Below are 16,639 nucleotides of genomic sequence, written 5' to 3'. Positions count from 1 at the left end.
GAAACTACTTCCTGTCATAAAGATAGGAGTTTATTCTCTAGTAGGTCTGTGTCTTTATTCCTGTCTTACCCCTAGGTTCTTCATGACATTTTTTTTTCTTAGATTCCATATATATGTGTTAGCATGCGGTATTTGTCTTTCTCTTTCTGACTTACTTCACTCTGTATGACAGACTCTAGGTCCACCCACCTCACTACAAATAACTCAATTTCATTTCTTTTTATGGCTGAGTAATATTCCATTGTATATATGTGCCACATCTTCTTTATCCATTCATCCAATGATGGACACTTAGGTTGTTTCCATCTCTGGGCTATTGTAAATAGAGCTGCAATGAACATTTTGGTACATGACTCTTTTTGAATTATGGTTTTCTCAGGATACGGGGAGGGGGAAGGGTAAGTTGTGACAAAGTGAGAGAGTGGCATGGACGTATATACACTACCAAACGTAAAATAGATAGCTAGTGGGAAGCAGCCACATAGCACAGGGAGATCAACTCGGTGCTTTGTGACCACCTAGAGGGGTGGGATAGGGAGGGTGGGAGGGAGGGAGATGCAAGAGGAAAGAGATATGGGAACATACGTATATGTATAACTGATTCACTTTGTTATAAAGCAGAAACTAACACACCATTGTAAAGCAATTATACTCCAATAAAGATGTAAAAAAAAAAAGATAGGAGTTTATTTTTCTTTTGTATAAAATCGATTAGTTAACTCAGATGGTTAGCCCAATCACCAGGTAAATTGAGGGTGAACTATGAGTGACAAATGTGCCGTCAGGTCCTCTGACTTGAGGACTAGTTATTGTTTATCTTGAGAACATGTAGGGAATGTTCTTGGCTGTATAATCTCCTTGGCTATATAAGGCGGTGGGATTTCTTTCTGTTTTTGTAATTTGTTAGGAACTGCCTGTCATGAGCATCACATACTGGTTTAACACTTATTCAAGAACAAAACAGGTCTCTGTTTCTACTGACTTTGTGGAGAGGTTTTCTGGGTTGGTAAGATTTTTGTTTTCATTTACTTTTCCCTAACATTAGGCTTTTATCCTCAAATCCTAATCCAAACTTGCCAGGCTTGGAAGCCTGGAATATAAACTAAGAATCTCAGGAAAAAAATACATTCCTTTTAAAATTTTCCCATGACTCCTGTTTCTTGTTAACCCCGAGATATTCTCTCCTATTGGTCATACAAAGCTGGTAAGTACTGCAGAAGTACAACCTGTGCGATCACGCTTCTTTCAGTTGGGGGAGTGTGAAGGGGCAGCAGAGTTCCATCATTTCGAGGGTTGGGCAAGACACTGGTTTGTTTTTTTTTAATTCCTCTGGCTATTTAATACAATTCAAAGACATCTGGCACATTCTTTATGAATATGCGCTAATAAAAACCTTAGGGTTTCATATAATTCAAATATTCTGGCTTTCTTTCCAATCATAAACCGAATTTCCCCAGGACTCACCAATCTGTAAAACAAATGAGACCATATTTTAAAAATGAAGTTTCAGTGGCTTATAACTCTCATTTGCTAACACAGTACATTAGTCCCCTGAAAGATTCGCCTAACGTCCCTGCCCCAGGAAAGGAAAAAAGGCAGTTGCTAAAACAGCAGAACAAAACGGAACAAGATGTCCAATGTGAGGCAAAGGTATCATTGTCAGAACTGGGGCTGCAGGTCAGAGGTGGGTGAGAAGTAAAGCGAATCCTAACTCACGGTCGCTAATCTCTCATGCCCGATGAGAATAGGTTCTGGGGACTGAGGCAGGACCATGTCTGCAGGAGGGGGTGAGGACCTCCAGCCATAGGAAGGGGATGCAGATGCTGGGAACTCTGCACGCACTCATTCATTATGACCTACTGTGATCCAGTCACTATTCTAGATGCTGAGAATTTAAAGAATGCCCTCATAAAGCATCCTGTCTAGTGGAGAAGATAGACGATGAACAAGGAAACAGGTAAGAAAATTTCAGATTGTGGTAACTGTTTTGTAGAAAGTACACAGGATTATGAACTAGAGGACAGCAGGGAGGGAGGAAGGGTAAGAATGGATAATCATAAGGGCTCTCTGAGGGATAACATCTGAGTTGAGTCTGGAATAACAAGAAAGAGGCAGCCCAAGAGCCCGGGAAGACTATGGGAAGAGCCTTCCAGACACACAGAGCAGCAAGTTAAATGGTTTCAGTCAAGAAAGAATGTGGCCTGTTTGAAAACTAGATGGAAGATCTGCTTGGCTGACCAGGACCCTGGAGGGGGGGGTGGAAAATGGATGGTATAGGGCCTCATCCGCTATGTCAGAAGTTTGAATTTTATTTAACTGGGATAGGAAGGCAAGAAGGATTTTAAGTAGGGGAGCGATAGAATCTGATTTCTATTTTAAAAAGATCCCCAGGTGGAGAATGTGTTGTAGGTGGGTGTGTTAGTCTTCTAGGGCTGCCATAACAGAATACAACAGAGTGGGCGGCTTAAACAACAGAACTCTATTTTTTTTTTTTTTTTTTGTTGCAATTCTGGAGGCTGGAAGTCCTAGATCAACATGCCATCAGGCTTGGTTTCTGGTAAGGCCTCCCTTCCTGGTTTGCAGACGGCCACCTTCTCATTATATCTTCACATGGCCTTTCCTCTGTGTCTCATCCTCTTCTTATAAGGACACCAGTCCTCTTGGATTAGGGGCCCACCCTTAAGATCTCATTTAACCTTAATTACTTCCCTATAGCGTCACATTGGCTGTCAGGGCTTGAACACAAGAACTTTGGAGGGGACACAAGTCAGTCCATAACAGTGACAACTGGAAGCTTTTGCATATGTTCACATGAGAGTTCACGGTGTTTTGGACTAGGGCAAAACTGTGAAAAAAGGTAGAAATTGACATATTCTGAACGTATTTTGGCAGAGTAGCTGATAGAACATGCTACTGTAAGGAGTGAGAGAAAGAAGAACTGAAAACAATACATAGTTTTGTTGACTAAAAAAATGGGTGGATCTTTACTCTTACTTTTATCTGAGGATCTCCCACAATCATTGCTCTCCTCACAACACATGTGCTGTACTCCATTATATTCAGTATTCTAGTTCTAACAGAGTGCTTCTCCTTCACTCCCTCAAAATGTATTTTTAGCATTCTTGATCAGAGAACCTCTGACCAAACATATTATTTATTCTCAGTCTCATGAGAAGAACCCCCTTCCTTTGCTTGAGTCTAGTAGTCACGTCTTCTGGGCTCTGATGGGACCAAGCTCAAACCATTCTTCACATTATCCAAGAATGAACTTCACAAGATGCAGATATGACCATATTATTCCCCTGATTCACATGGTTTAGTAACTCCCCATAGGCTTCAGGCTGAAGTTCAAATCTATAGCTTAGCCCCCGAAACCCACTGAGACCCACCCATCTCTCACCTCCCTTCCTCCCAGATTCTCACGATTCGCGCAATGGCAAAATACTTGAGATTCCAGGAATGCAGGAGTTTTTTGCTATAAACATGTTATGCACTCAGTCTGGAATGTCCTTTCCCACATTATATCTAGCCAACTCAGCTCAATACATATCTTCTCTGTAAATAGTCCATGAACCTCTGGTTAGGATTAATGACCCTTTTCTCTGTGTTCTCATAGCACCCTGAGCGTGGCACTGTTGTGTCCTTTATAACTCTGTGTATTATTAGATTTACTTCTCTCTTACCCATCTGTCTAAATTACATTCTTAAAAGAGAAGTATGTCTTATTTAATTATTTTGTATTTTTTGCACCTACCATAAGGTAGATACCCCATAAATATCGATGAATAGACTACCTATCCATCAATAGATAACATGACCACTATAAAATCAAGCCACAGTTCATACCATCTATGAAGCCACCGACCAATTTCCTAAGCTCTCCTTCATTTTACAAAGACCCAATTTTTAACTAAAAGAAGAGCTGAAAATATGTAAGAACCATGTCCTCAAATTGTCACACCCAGAACATAAAGCTTCTTTCCAGAGTTCTGTTGGCATCAGTTATTCACTCATGAGCTAGGAGTGGGCAGCAGTTACAGCAACTGGATGAGTTTAAGGGTACTGATTACAGCTCGGATACTCAGCCCAGAAGGACAGGCAACCACATGAGTCACCACGTCTGAGCCGCACACAGCAGCGCCTCCTATTCCAGGGCCAGAACTGAGAGTTCTCAAACTAGCAACGGCCTGTGGCTTCCTCTAATTGTTTAAATTGGCATAATACACTATTTACTTGTGCTATCACAGTTTCTTCTTTCTTTCTCTTCTGGACAATATTTTCACCTTTGTAACTTTCTCTCCCTGTACAAATAGAATATCCTTCCTCTTTCCATCACAGTCCTGATTCTCACTTTGATTCTTTTCAGTTCCTTTCTTAGATAATGTCTTCCATCTTATCTAGGAATAGTCTATCCTCTGTAAAAAAGCTAAATTCCTCAAGTCTTCTGTCTTCTTAAGTGGAAAAAATAGGGGACATTTATAACACATGTAATTGGCGACTGTTTCGAATAGAAGGACAAATACTGTGCATTAGAATAATTACCTCAGTGGTCCTATTTCCTGGAAAGCAAAATGAAGTCACTTGGGAAAAGCTCCCTGAAACTCACCACGGAACTCTACTGGCTCTTTGGTTCCTGGGCTCCTGTGCAATTGATTTCTCTTGTCTCTTCTGTGGTCATCACAGTGAGCCTTGGTGTTAGAGAATGATCTACCCTGACCTTCTGGGACCCTTTGCCATCACACACCGTGCCAGGCTATATGTGTCCTTCTTGATTGATCTTCAAGGACTTTTGACTCAGGCTTTAAGTCATTAGCTTGAATTAAAGGAAAATGTATTTTATGATTGCTAAGCTTTCCGGGACTATTATATTTTTCATAGACCATGCAATAAATTCATGAGATTTTTTTTTTATTGTCCTTTCCCAGTTTGTCCGGCAAACAGAACACAAAATTTGCCCTTGATCTTGACAAGGACAGATATCAATTGAAAGATAACTTTTGTCACCCTTCCTTTTGGAAGAAAAATAGCCTTTCATTTTGATAATAATGGTATCAAACATCAGTTCGAATGGTATCGACGTCAGCTTTCAGTTAATATATGACATCAGGAGGAACTTTGCTTGGATTTTATGACAGATTATTTTAATACATTGGTATTTTCAATATTCTAGCAAATATACGTGCTCAAATGAAGATTCATCAGTGCTTCACATCCAGACAGCTCTTCAGTCTCTAGTTTTGGAATTGGAACGTTTCCTGAATACGTGATCTTTCTCTCATCTGTAATTCAGAATCTCCTTCCCAGGAGAGGTGTTCTAAATTCATGATCAGTGTCCCAAAGACACGTACATACCGAGAAGCAGGCAACCTCAAAGGGGAATGGCAGCCCCTGGAGGTTAGTGCCGTATAAGCTGTAGCTGAACCACATCCACACAGCAGCCCTCCAGCCCGGGGCTGGCTCTCCATCCAGGAGGCAGGGAACGCGCCACCTCCCTCAGTTCTTCTGCTCTACTCTGTCCCAGCGTTGCCCAATAGGCTCCCGGGAGATCTGACTGAGGACAAATGCCTAAAATCTGTATGTGTAATTCAGCACATAAATCCAAAATAACACCAGACCAATGTTCACTCATTTAATCCAGCCAAGAGCCATAACGTAAATGATTTTATTTGAGAGATTCTTCTCTAGATTGTAAACTCCTTGAGGCCAAGGACGTTGTCTCTTTCTCATCGTCTGTCCACAGCCTCACACACAGAGAGGAGGAATTCAGGAAATATTTGTTCTCGCAAACAACCTGGCCACCTGATGTAAGTCCTGGGAGATGTGCTACCTCACTAATGTCCTCCACTCCCCAGAGCTCCGACCCTGCCCCTCCAGGCAGGTCAGAGTCCTTCTGCTCTTTTCCACACCTGCTTAGGTATCTGCAAAGATTTCCTTTTACTGTGGATTATCTCCTTGCTGTCTCATGCAAGTTGCTCAATTGACTTGGGACTTTTAACTTTCTGGTACAAGATGAAGATAGAGGACTTCACCTCTCCTCTGTCCTCTGCACTTGTTCCCTGCAAGTCCAGCCAAGGGGTGGGGATTTAACAATCCCTGAGCACGCTCCCATCTCTGCAGGAACATTCTGCGCTCTCCTGCTTCCAGAAACTTTGTGATCCTCCAGCCATTGGCCAACCTTCAGCAAAGCATAAAGGAAAAATAATGGCATCATCTACAAAGTCCTCAGGACGTGTGTAGGGAGGCTCGCACAGCAAGCAACACTTATCAAGTGTCTATGTGCGAGGCTGTTATTAGAATTTCTTGTCCTGGATAGGAGCAAGATAATCATAATGATAACCTGAACTCTTTAAGGTTTTCAGCTGTCATGCACTTGACAAAAAAAGGTTATTTAAGGGAAAATTAAGTTGCCCCAAAGTGAGCCTTGTTTTCTAGAGTGGCTTCATTCAGACAGAGGCTTTGATGACAGAGGGGGCCCTGCTGGGCTCTAGTCCAGTGTCAGGCTGATGCAGTATCTCTGGGTGACAGAAGCCCTGGAGCGATATACTTGCTGCAAAGCACGGAGAGTTTTGCAAAGCACAGATGGAATGTTGATAGCACAGGGGAACTGGGGAGCCACGGCAGGACCTACAAAGCACTGCCCTTCCTCACCCCTTGTTCTAATTTCAGCATCCAAACCTTTCTTCCCTGCACTCCATACTGTGTCCTCTCTACCCTGAAGGGCACTGGGGAACAGCCATGCAGAAGGACCCCACCCGCACATAAACAAATGAGTTCAAGGAGAGGGCAAGAAATCTCTCCTTAACAGACCCTCTTGTAATAGAAGACTACACAGTAGCCCCTCCCCCTGCCCTCTCCCGTCCTCCCTCATGGTCAGAAAAATAATCCACCTTCATCCCTAACAGGAGAACCAGCCACAGCAGATTCATTAGTGAGGAAGGACATAAGGGTGACTGTTTTGTTCAGTTCTCACTTGGAAAATGAGGCTTTTCTGATATTAATCTGCTCATTCGGGACTTCTGAAAACCCTGGACGGCAAATCTTTTAAGTGCTATTTAGACGACGGTGTCATCGCTTGACTCAGTCGGAGCAGCAGAGCTGAGAGCTGCGGCTCCAGCCGCAGAGCCTGTTTCTGGAAGCCCCTCACCAAGCAACTGTGAAAAGTACCAGATGTGCCCTGACGACCTCGCTGGTCCCCATAGGAGAGGAAAAAAAGGATCCTGGAGTGAAGCCAGACACAATTTTATATCCACACTGTTGTCATCCAATGTTCCCAGCAAATGAGAGAACCAAGTCCCTGCCAGGACCCTGCAACTTCAGTGCCGGAGGCACAGAATGTGGAGATGATGCTCTTGACTGTGTTTAAAAAGATAACACAGCGGAAAAAGATTTAAAAAGCTGCAAGAACTCAGAAGACTCAGTTTAGCAAGCTCTGGGTAGGGCGACTGGGACACGAGCTCAAGCCACAGAATAAATACCCAAACCAAACAGGCCAACAGTCGGAAATTAGAAAGTGAGGAACATTCCAGAAATCTCTAAGACAGCTAGGACTGGAGATGTATCTCAAAATATTTAAAAGAGGGACTTCCCTGCTGGCTCAGTGGTTAAGAATCTGCCTGCCAATGCATGGGACACAGGTTCGAGCCCTGGTCCGGGAAGATCCCACATGCCACGGAGCAGCTGGGCCCGTGAGCCATGGCTGCTGAGCCTGTGCGTCCGGAGCCTGTGCTCCGCAACGGGAGAGGCCACAACAGTGAGAGGCCCACGTACCGCAAAAAAAAAAAAAAAAAAAAACAGGATTTGGCCTGAGGACCATTGTTTGTGGACCCCTGATTTCGACAAATAAAATAATTCAGACCTGGAAAAGTAAGAGCAAACAAATACAGTACTTTGTATATTTAAATTTTCCTTATATGCAGATCTGTCAAAATATCCTCACACCTTATTTATAAAACAAATTTTTTATAGCTTCCAATCTTGCAGAGATTTTAAATTTCTTTAGTCAGGTCCACAGTGGCCACTTTCTTTGAGTTCCATTTTCCAAGCATGACAAAATCTTGATGAGCAATGTACCAGCATCATTGAGAAGCTAAGTGAAGGCTGTGCTCGGTAAGCTAGGATGGATGATAGGAGATTTTGTTACAAAAACAAAGGGTAGGATCAGGAGTATCCTTGCTTTCCATCACTTCAAATATCTCACTGAAGATTTTTTTTTTTTTTTGCGGTATGCAGGCCTCTCACTGCTGTGGCCTCTCCCGTTAAGTTCAGAACATGAGGCCATAGTGTACTCACTAATATGATTTAAAACATTTGTTTGTTGCAGACAAGCATGGCAAGACCACTAACATCTCTTTGGTGAATACCTCCTGAGACAGAAAAGTAATGCTAATACTAATACTTATCACAATGCTATGTTACATTCACGGTGCACCTTACGGTTTGCATGGCTCTTTCACTAGTTTAGCGTGTTCACTCCTTACAACAATGCTATGCGGTAGGAATTGTTATGATCTCTTTATTAAATGTAAAAGCAGAGTGCCAGATGCTCCTCACATATACTTGCTGGGTATATGTCTCTGGAGCCAGACAGAGCTTTATCTCTTTTACTGTATTTGAGTGAACTGAAGACACTAGCGATAGTAGACTATGACATAATACTTTTTACCTGTGAAACAGTTTATCTTAGAATTAATGAAAGAGCCAACTTAAATTGCATTAGCCATAGATTTTTATCATAGATCACTTCTGTGTATATATGTTAAAAGGAAAATTTAGGTGAAAGAAATTGGTTGAGGTATTTCTGAAACTTGTTCGCATGTAGGATTCGACTCTTCGGAGTCACTTTAGACTCGAGTCATAGATGTCTGTGTTTTTTTTCACACCGTGTTGTCCAGTGTCCTCCACTATCAAGAGCACAGATAGTGCAGCGTTTCATAAGAAAATTCACAGACGACTAAAGCCACAGGTGCTGGCTTTACAGTGCTGCAGAGCTGGCCTACTTTTAACTCCAACTTTGGGAGAGATACTAAGCAAGTCTAACATACTTCCTCTCTCATTGCCCCCACCACTATTCGGCTCATGAGAGCTAAAATCCCACTGCTGCCTCTGGGACTTTCTTCCAAATACTTGACACACATTCTGCAAGTTTTCATCCTGACACTCTTGATGTTGATGACCAAGCAGACAATGACAACTGTCGCAACTGCTGGCTGGCTACAGCGATTGTAAATTGATCAGTTTTAAGCTGTCACAAAATATCAGAGAAAATAAAATGTAAACTAAAAAAAAGTTGCTTCAGAATCAGTGAAACGGAGTAATCTCTCTAAAGCTGTTTCCTTATGTAATAGAATAATTGCACCTGCCTCATGCAGCTGTTGTGAAAATAAGATAGTCCGGAGGGAGTGATTGGCAGTGTCCGGCACACGGTCAGCATTTAATAATATTTACTATTACTGTTAGGATTATTAGTTAACCTCAGCTGAAAGATGCTTTTCCATCTATGTCATGTATTCCTGAACTCAGGATCAGAAGCTGAAAAAATGTCACCCAATGACTGATTTTATCTTTTCAACCCGAACAGGAAGCATGCTTATGAGTTCTTGAAACCTCCTTTCTCTAATTTGGTTTTCTATTTTATCCCTAGTACGGGCCACCTCTCCTACCAGGCTTGAAATTCTTACCATAATACTTCCTCTGGGAAAAAGAAAGAAAAGAAAGGGACCAATACAAAAAAAAAAAAAAAAAAAAAGCACATGGAGGTGCCTATCAGAGCTCTCTCGTTAGCTAGTATGAATTAATGAGACTGTACTGTCATGGTTTCATTAGTACACTCACTAGAGTATTAACTGAGTGAAATTCAGAAGAAGAATATACCTTAGCTTTTCTGAGATCTGAATTTAAATCTCTGTATGAAGTGAAAGTTTTACAGAAAACTTTTATATAAAAGTTTTGTACCAAAGACAGATCCTCAAGGAACATTCAAATCACCATATTACATAGTCCAATTACTCCTTTAAAAAATAGAGTTACCAGATATGTACGGATTCCAAGGAAGAGGGAAACAATACCTTTGCAACTGCTGTCTCAACTCTCTGGCTGCCTCTGTGACCACCGATATTTACAGAAGCCAGAAAATGGAGGGTTTTATTCTCTTTGATTATCATATTAGTCAGAAGCCTCTTTGCTTCCTAGACTCTTTCTGTCCTTCCTTTCAAGATCTGCAAACATTCCAGCAATCATTTTCAAACACCTTAATTTTACTAATAATCAGGTATTCAGATCAGAAAAGACAAACTCTGAGAAACATGCTTAAAGTGAGGACATGCCTTTTTTTCCTCAGACCTAGAACAAAGCATGTACAAATCCAAATTTCACATTTCCCTAACAGGATTTTGTAGGTGACGATACACTAAGCACTGGACGGACTATCACATGCATTTGCCATATATAGGATTTTGCCTGTTGTCAATCAATTGTAGTGTCTCATTACAGTCATGCATATGAGTTGTGATTACAAAATGATGAGATAAATTCTATAAAACACGCACAAAAATAGGAACATATGTGCAACAGTACAAATGTATATTAAATTAGCTTATATCCAAACCCCATATTTGCTTATTACCAAAAACAGCACGAGAAATGTAGTCAGAGTTGTTTTCGTCTTCCTAATCCTGTCGCCTATCATACATAGAGGTAGAAAAAATATCATCTAATTCCTGAGCTATCAGAAAACCATCTCTTCCCACTGTCACATTACAGTGCTTGTGAAATAAGCATTGGTTCTATTTCTGCACACTATTAGAAAGGAAGAAAGCCAGAGGATGGAATATGTCGGAAGTAGTTTGGTTAATACCTGAGATTTCCACACTGGTAACATTAGATACTCAGTGGAAACCGCAATCATTACCCAGTTGGCACCAGAAATACCAATTCATCAGTGAGACTGACCCCACCATTCATTAGATGCTGTAAGACTTACCTTGCCGGGTACATTACACCTGCCACGTAGCGGCCTGGCTGGTGGAGGAGGGTGGAGCTCAAAGAACCAGTTCTGCAGATAGGCTACTCAAGGAATTGGCCTCACCAGTGACCAAATGCACGAAATTGATCTGAAGGCTGGCCTTTAGATATATCCAGAAAGGGAAAATGAAACTTGAATTACCCAGCTGGTCTGAAAGAAAAAGAAGAAAAACCCTGTGAATGATTCTATTACTCATAGAAAAGCGCATCAGTCAGGAGGGTAACCCAGGAGAGATCCAATCCCAAAACACAGTTGAGAACACAACTCTGGCCTGACAGGGAAAAGGGTCATCCTAAGGGCAGATGCTGCCACCGAAGCCAGACAGGAACTAGCTTGCTAGATGGAAACGGGGAAAACTCAAGCAGAACTTTGCTGGCATTTGAAATGACTTCCATTAAATAGTGCCCGTTTCTCTCATTGACCCTGACTTAATACAGGTCTGATGCATTCATTTAGACTCACGGAGAAAAAAACTCAGATTTGAATAAGGTCATCAAGAGAGAGAACTATGAGAAAAGGGACTGCCTTGTTGTGATTCTCTAAAAATTAAACGAAAATGAGAATAATAGAATTTAAACGACTTCATCAGATTTTTAGGCCATAAGGATACCGGGCTGTTCCCAAGAGTTGTTACTTTAAAGCATCTTACTTATGTGATAGCAAATGTAACCCCCACTTCAGGTGCTTGTTTTTAAGTCAAGCCTTACTTTTTCCACAGCCAAACTTTTAAAGAAACACCCTTCACCACCCTAGTTATCCTCAAAGGGGAGCTTAATCCACACTCCAGATTGCACTTTCCCACCCTTCTCTGTCTTAGTGAAGAGCAAATGATAGGGTATTCTTTCTTTCAGTTTCTCCATGACAAAGAACACCCTATCATTGCATTGTTCAGTTCATTGCATTGTTTCCCAGTGTTAGCGCAGCAGGCCGTGGCCTGCAGGAATTGACAGTTTATATCCCAGGACAAGAGGAAGGGTCAAAATTCCTGGTGCCTCCGTCATCTTGACGCTCCTTGCTTTGCACATTCTGTATCTGAACAAGTGTTGGAAATGGATTAGAAAGAAATGCAGCAGGAAAACTCCACTGTGGTCATTTTGGGGAGACAGAAGTCCCCCAAGCAAGTCAAGGGAGAAGCTTAACAAGTTTAAGGTTCCAGACAAAGTGCTGATTCTGTGCCCATTAGAACTGCAGAAGCTGCAGATAAACAAAAGGAAGAAGAGAACCCTGTCCTGCCTAGAAGAGCTCAGAAGGGCGTCTGAGCGTCATTGGGAGAAAACACTTAGAGAAACAAAATAGCCAAAGAACACCTCTCAGAAAGCGTAAGTACTCTTTCCAAAGAAAAGGGCTAATAAGTCCTAAGCACCCCAGGACCTGGCAGAAAACATAAGTGGAGGAGAGGGGCTGGTCATGATACAACTGGGGAAGTGGGGTTGGTGACAAATGGAGAGAGATCCGCTGCTCTGTCTACAGGGGTGGTGGCCTCCACTCAGCACTGCCAACAGTGTTAGGAAATGGGAGGGCTATCCCAGCTCCAAAGTTCCCCATGGTATCAGACAAGGCCTTTAAGGCAACTTCGTTACAGTCCAGTGTTCCCCATTCCGGCTTCCATTAGCCACTCACAGGGGTTGTTTCTGAGAGCACTTCCCATTAAACCTCCAGCAAGCAAATCTCAGTCTGTTTCCAGGGAAACTGACCCAAGACCAAAAGGAGTTATGATTGAGGATTCAGCATGAAAGTAGCAATACCTTGATGACATCTTGATTCTCTGCTATTCGGTTCAATATATGTAAACATGAATAAATGGATAAATAGATAAATGCGTGTGCATGTGTGTGTGTGAGTGTGTGCTCAATGTATTGATTACTTCCTACAAGCAGGCATTGTTCTAAATGCTTCTCTTACATTGGCTCACTTAACATTCAAAACAACGTTATGAATGTGGCGCTATTATTTTCCATTTCCATATCTGGAAACTGAGTTAATTGCCCATATCATAAAGCAGTAATTGACAAAGCCAAGATTTCAACCTGAGCCCAAAGGCTCACACAATCATGTTAGAACCCTGAGGGCCAAACTAAGAGCTGTGAGAGTATATTGCTTTGTTTGGGGCAGCGTCACAGCTTCTGGGGGATTAAAAGTTCTGTACATCTTTTTATTTCGGCTTCATTTTCTATATTCCCAATATGTCCCAATGTGGATAGCCTGTTTTCATTAGTGTAAAATTATTTACTTTGTTTCCAAAGCCAGTTACATTCATCCTATTCCCTTTGCTAACAGTTGGTTTATGGACTGTTATGTTGTACCATTGCTGCTGGGACATGAGAAAAAGTCTCTGGGGGCTTCTAGGAAAGCATTTGTTGGTTAGAAAAAGACACAAATGACGAGAAGGTCTCTTTTCTGTCTGGATGTAGTTCTGTGATGTGGCAAGTTGAGTAGCAGCAGCTATCTGTGATCAGAAAGGATAAGAGCCTCTTCAGGACAAAGCCAGCAGACCAAAGAGGGTGGAGAGGCAAGGTGGAAAGGATGCGGGTCGCTGACATTTTGTTTAGATTCAAACTTAAGCAACTATAGACTCATCGTACCTACAGGCTTCATAGGTGAAATAATAAAGTTATATATTGTTTTAGCTATTGAGTTTAGGTTGGGGGCAGGACAGGAAGTTTAGACGAAAAATAAGGAGATTTGAGGATTAGTCAAGTAAAAATAAAAAAGATATAGTAATAAATAGATGACAAGAAGTAAGCTGGAAACTAAAACTAATAGAAAAGTAATGCCAAGAAAGTAGGGTAAATGATGAGAGAAAAAGGTCAAATATAACAGAATTAAAAACAAAGGGTAAGGGTTTCCCTGGTGGCGCAGTGGTTGAGAGTCCGCCTGCCGATGCAGGGGACACGGGTTCGTGCCCTGGTCCGGGAAGATCCCACATCCCGCGGGGCAACTAAACCTGTGCACCACAGCTACTGATCCCACACACCACAACTACTGAAGCCTGTGTGCCTAGAGCCCGTGCTCCGCAACAAGAGAAACCACTGCAATGAGAAGCCCGCGCGCCGCAACAGAGTAGACCCTGCTTGGCACAACTAGAGAAAGCCTGCGCCAGCAATGAAGACCCAACGCAGCCAAAAATAAATTCATTAATTTTTAAAAGAAGAAAGAAAAAAGAAAAAAAATTTCTCTATAGTTAAAATAGTTAGGTTTATCAAAATGACAAATGCTTTGCTGAAAACCCGACACATCTAGAAGTCAAAGATCAGGGCATTATATGAGGAAACATTGATGTTTCTTTTTTGTTAGCACTCGCCTTACTTTGTTACCTGCGTCTTACTCTCTTTCCAAGACTTACTTCCTTAAAGGCACAAATTGTTCTTTTCACTTTTGCGGGCCTCACTTCTGCTGGAAACATTGTAGAGGTGAGCTGGGGCTCCTCACTGCCTCTCAACAGCCATCTTCTAGGCATTATCACCGCATCTTGACCAGCTTTCTTCACCGCACTCCTCTCCGTCCCCTCCCCAAGCACACACAGACTGCTCTCCCTAGCTCAGGACCCCTCCTCCTTGGACCCCATCCCCTGGAATCAGTCTTTCTTAGGTCCTCTCAGCCACCTATGACCTCTATGGTATAGCATTTTCAGGATTTGGAATTACAACTGTAAAAATTACTAGCTATAGGTTTAGAGATTTTCAAAAACAAAAACAAACAAAAAAGAATTACATGTCGCCATTCACTACCGTTAAAAGAAGTTTATACATTTTTATATCTATATATTTATACATATATATATATATCTGGTTTCACAGCCGGTCTTCAGCTTCCTTTGCTAGTTTCATCTGTTTATTTAAAATAACACATTCCATTTTATTTGTCTGCTATAAAATTAACACATTTTGAGAAAACATTGGAAATATCAAAACCCAAGAATAACAAAACTCATTCATAGATCTGCCATAGTAATAGGGTTATTGTCAGCGTTTCAAACTATTTCTTCCAGACTTTTCCTATGCACGAGTTTTATATTATAATTTCTATTATAAAATTATAAAATGCAATTTTGCATCCTATTTTTCCTTACATTTAATGATTTACCATAATTGTGTTTCATGTCATTGCAATTTCTGTGTAATATTCCAACAAAAATAACCGAGTGAAATATAAGACTAGAACTCCCTGGACACACATAAAGGACATGGAACATGAATGACAAATAACTCTTTATTTGTTTTTATCATTGACACTTGGGACCTATTACCACAATATCATCCAGGCTATCCTAGCTGACACCACCTCCTTATGTAATGTAAACTCCTCCCCAGACTTTGCCAAACTGGAGCTAGCAAGATTTTATGTGTCTCTTCCTTGAATTACTGTTCACTTCATTTGCCTGTGGTTTTTCCCATTATAATGCCATTACCACATGATGAGGGCCCTAGAAGTGGTACATGTGCAAGTACAACTTTGACTCCTATCTTAACGCTGTTCAGTTTATCACTCACTGGATGTTGGCTCACCCTGCTCTTGCTCTGGCATGAATGTAATCTCCCAGCAGTTTTTCTCTCAATATTCTATCTACCTATTTATCAACTATCCTTGTATCTGCCTATCTACCTTCAATATATCCTTATCTATTCCATTCTATCCAGCCTACACAGCTTCTCCAGGGAGACAACAGGGAGTATAACTGAGGCATCTCTCAGTGAGGGTGGAAGCTGACAATAACTTGACCCTGGAGTTCCTACCAGGATTGGGGAGCTAGTCATGCCCTTACTTAGGTTGGGGCTGAGTATATCAGGGGACACTGAGAAAGATCTGAAGCGGCCTGGGAGCCGGTTCACAACTGTGGAGTTGGCAATCAGGCCAGCCCTGAAGCAGCCTCGCAGCATGCAAGGAACAAAACTGGGTCCCGCAGGATCAGGAGAGAAACTGATGTGGATGGAACAATAGTCCTCTCGTAAGTGGCAGCTGTCACATGAGGAAGCTGGGGACTCCTTGGCTGCCACGTCATTTTATTAGCTCTACTCTCAGACTAGAACCTAGGGGTCAGCTGGACAGGTTGAAACTGGCAACTGTGAAGGACCGCACCCCACGCAAGCTACCTTCACTGCAACTCTCCACTTGAAGGGTAAAAAGAGAGATCAGATTTTATAAAGCGAAAATTCCTGCCTACCACAGGAATTGCCTGGTGGTCCCGTGGTTAGGACCTCTGCACTTTCACTGTGGAGGGCGCAGGTTCCGTCCCCGGTCAGGGAACTAAGATCCCCTCAAGCTGCATGGTGTGCCCCCCCAAAATAAAATAAAATAAAATAAAATCCTGCCTACCATAAACCAGTCATTGGAATTTCTACATTTTAAAAATAATGGATGATTTGAAGCTTAACAGAATTTCAATAAAAGACATGCTTCTGTTTTGAAAATAGGTATCCACCAGAGGAGATGTATAGGCCAGTGTTCTTACACATTTACCACGAACTTTATGAACATCCAAGCATGGTGAGTGGCACCATGAATATTCTTTAGCATGCTCTTCTTTGAAACAAGAAAGAACAAATGTTGCCAGTTCTACAGCTATAACTGAAGTCGGAAGAAAAAATCTAATTCAATGTTCTCATTTTACAAATAAAGAAA

The sequence above is a fragment of the Tursiops truncatus genome, chromosome 18 (assembly GCF_011762595.2).
Source record: "Tursiops truncatus isolate mTurTru1 chromosome 18, mTurTru1.mat.Y, whole genome shotgun sequence".
Taxonomy (NCBI): domain Eukaryota; kingdom Metazoa; phylum Chordata; class Mammalia; order Artiodactyla; family Delphinidae; genus Tursiops; species Tursiops truncatus.
The sequence above is the reverse complement of the archived record's forward strand: the minus strand, read 5'-3'. Positions refer to the sequence as shown.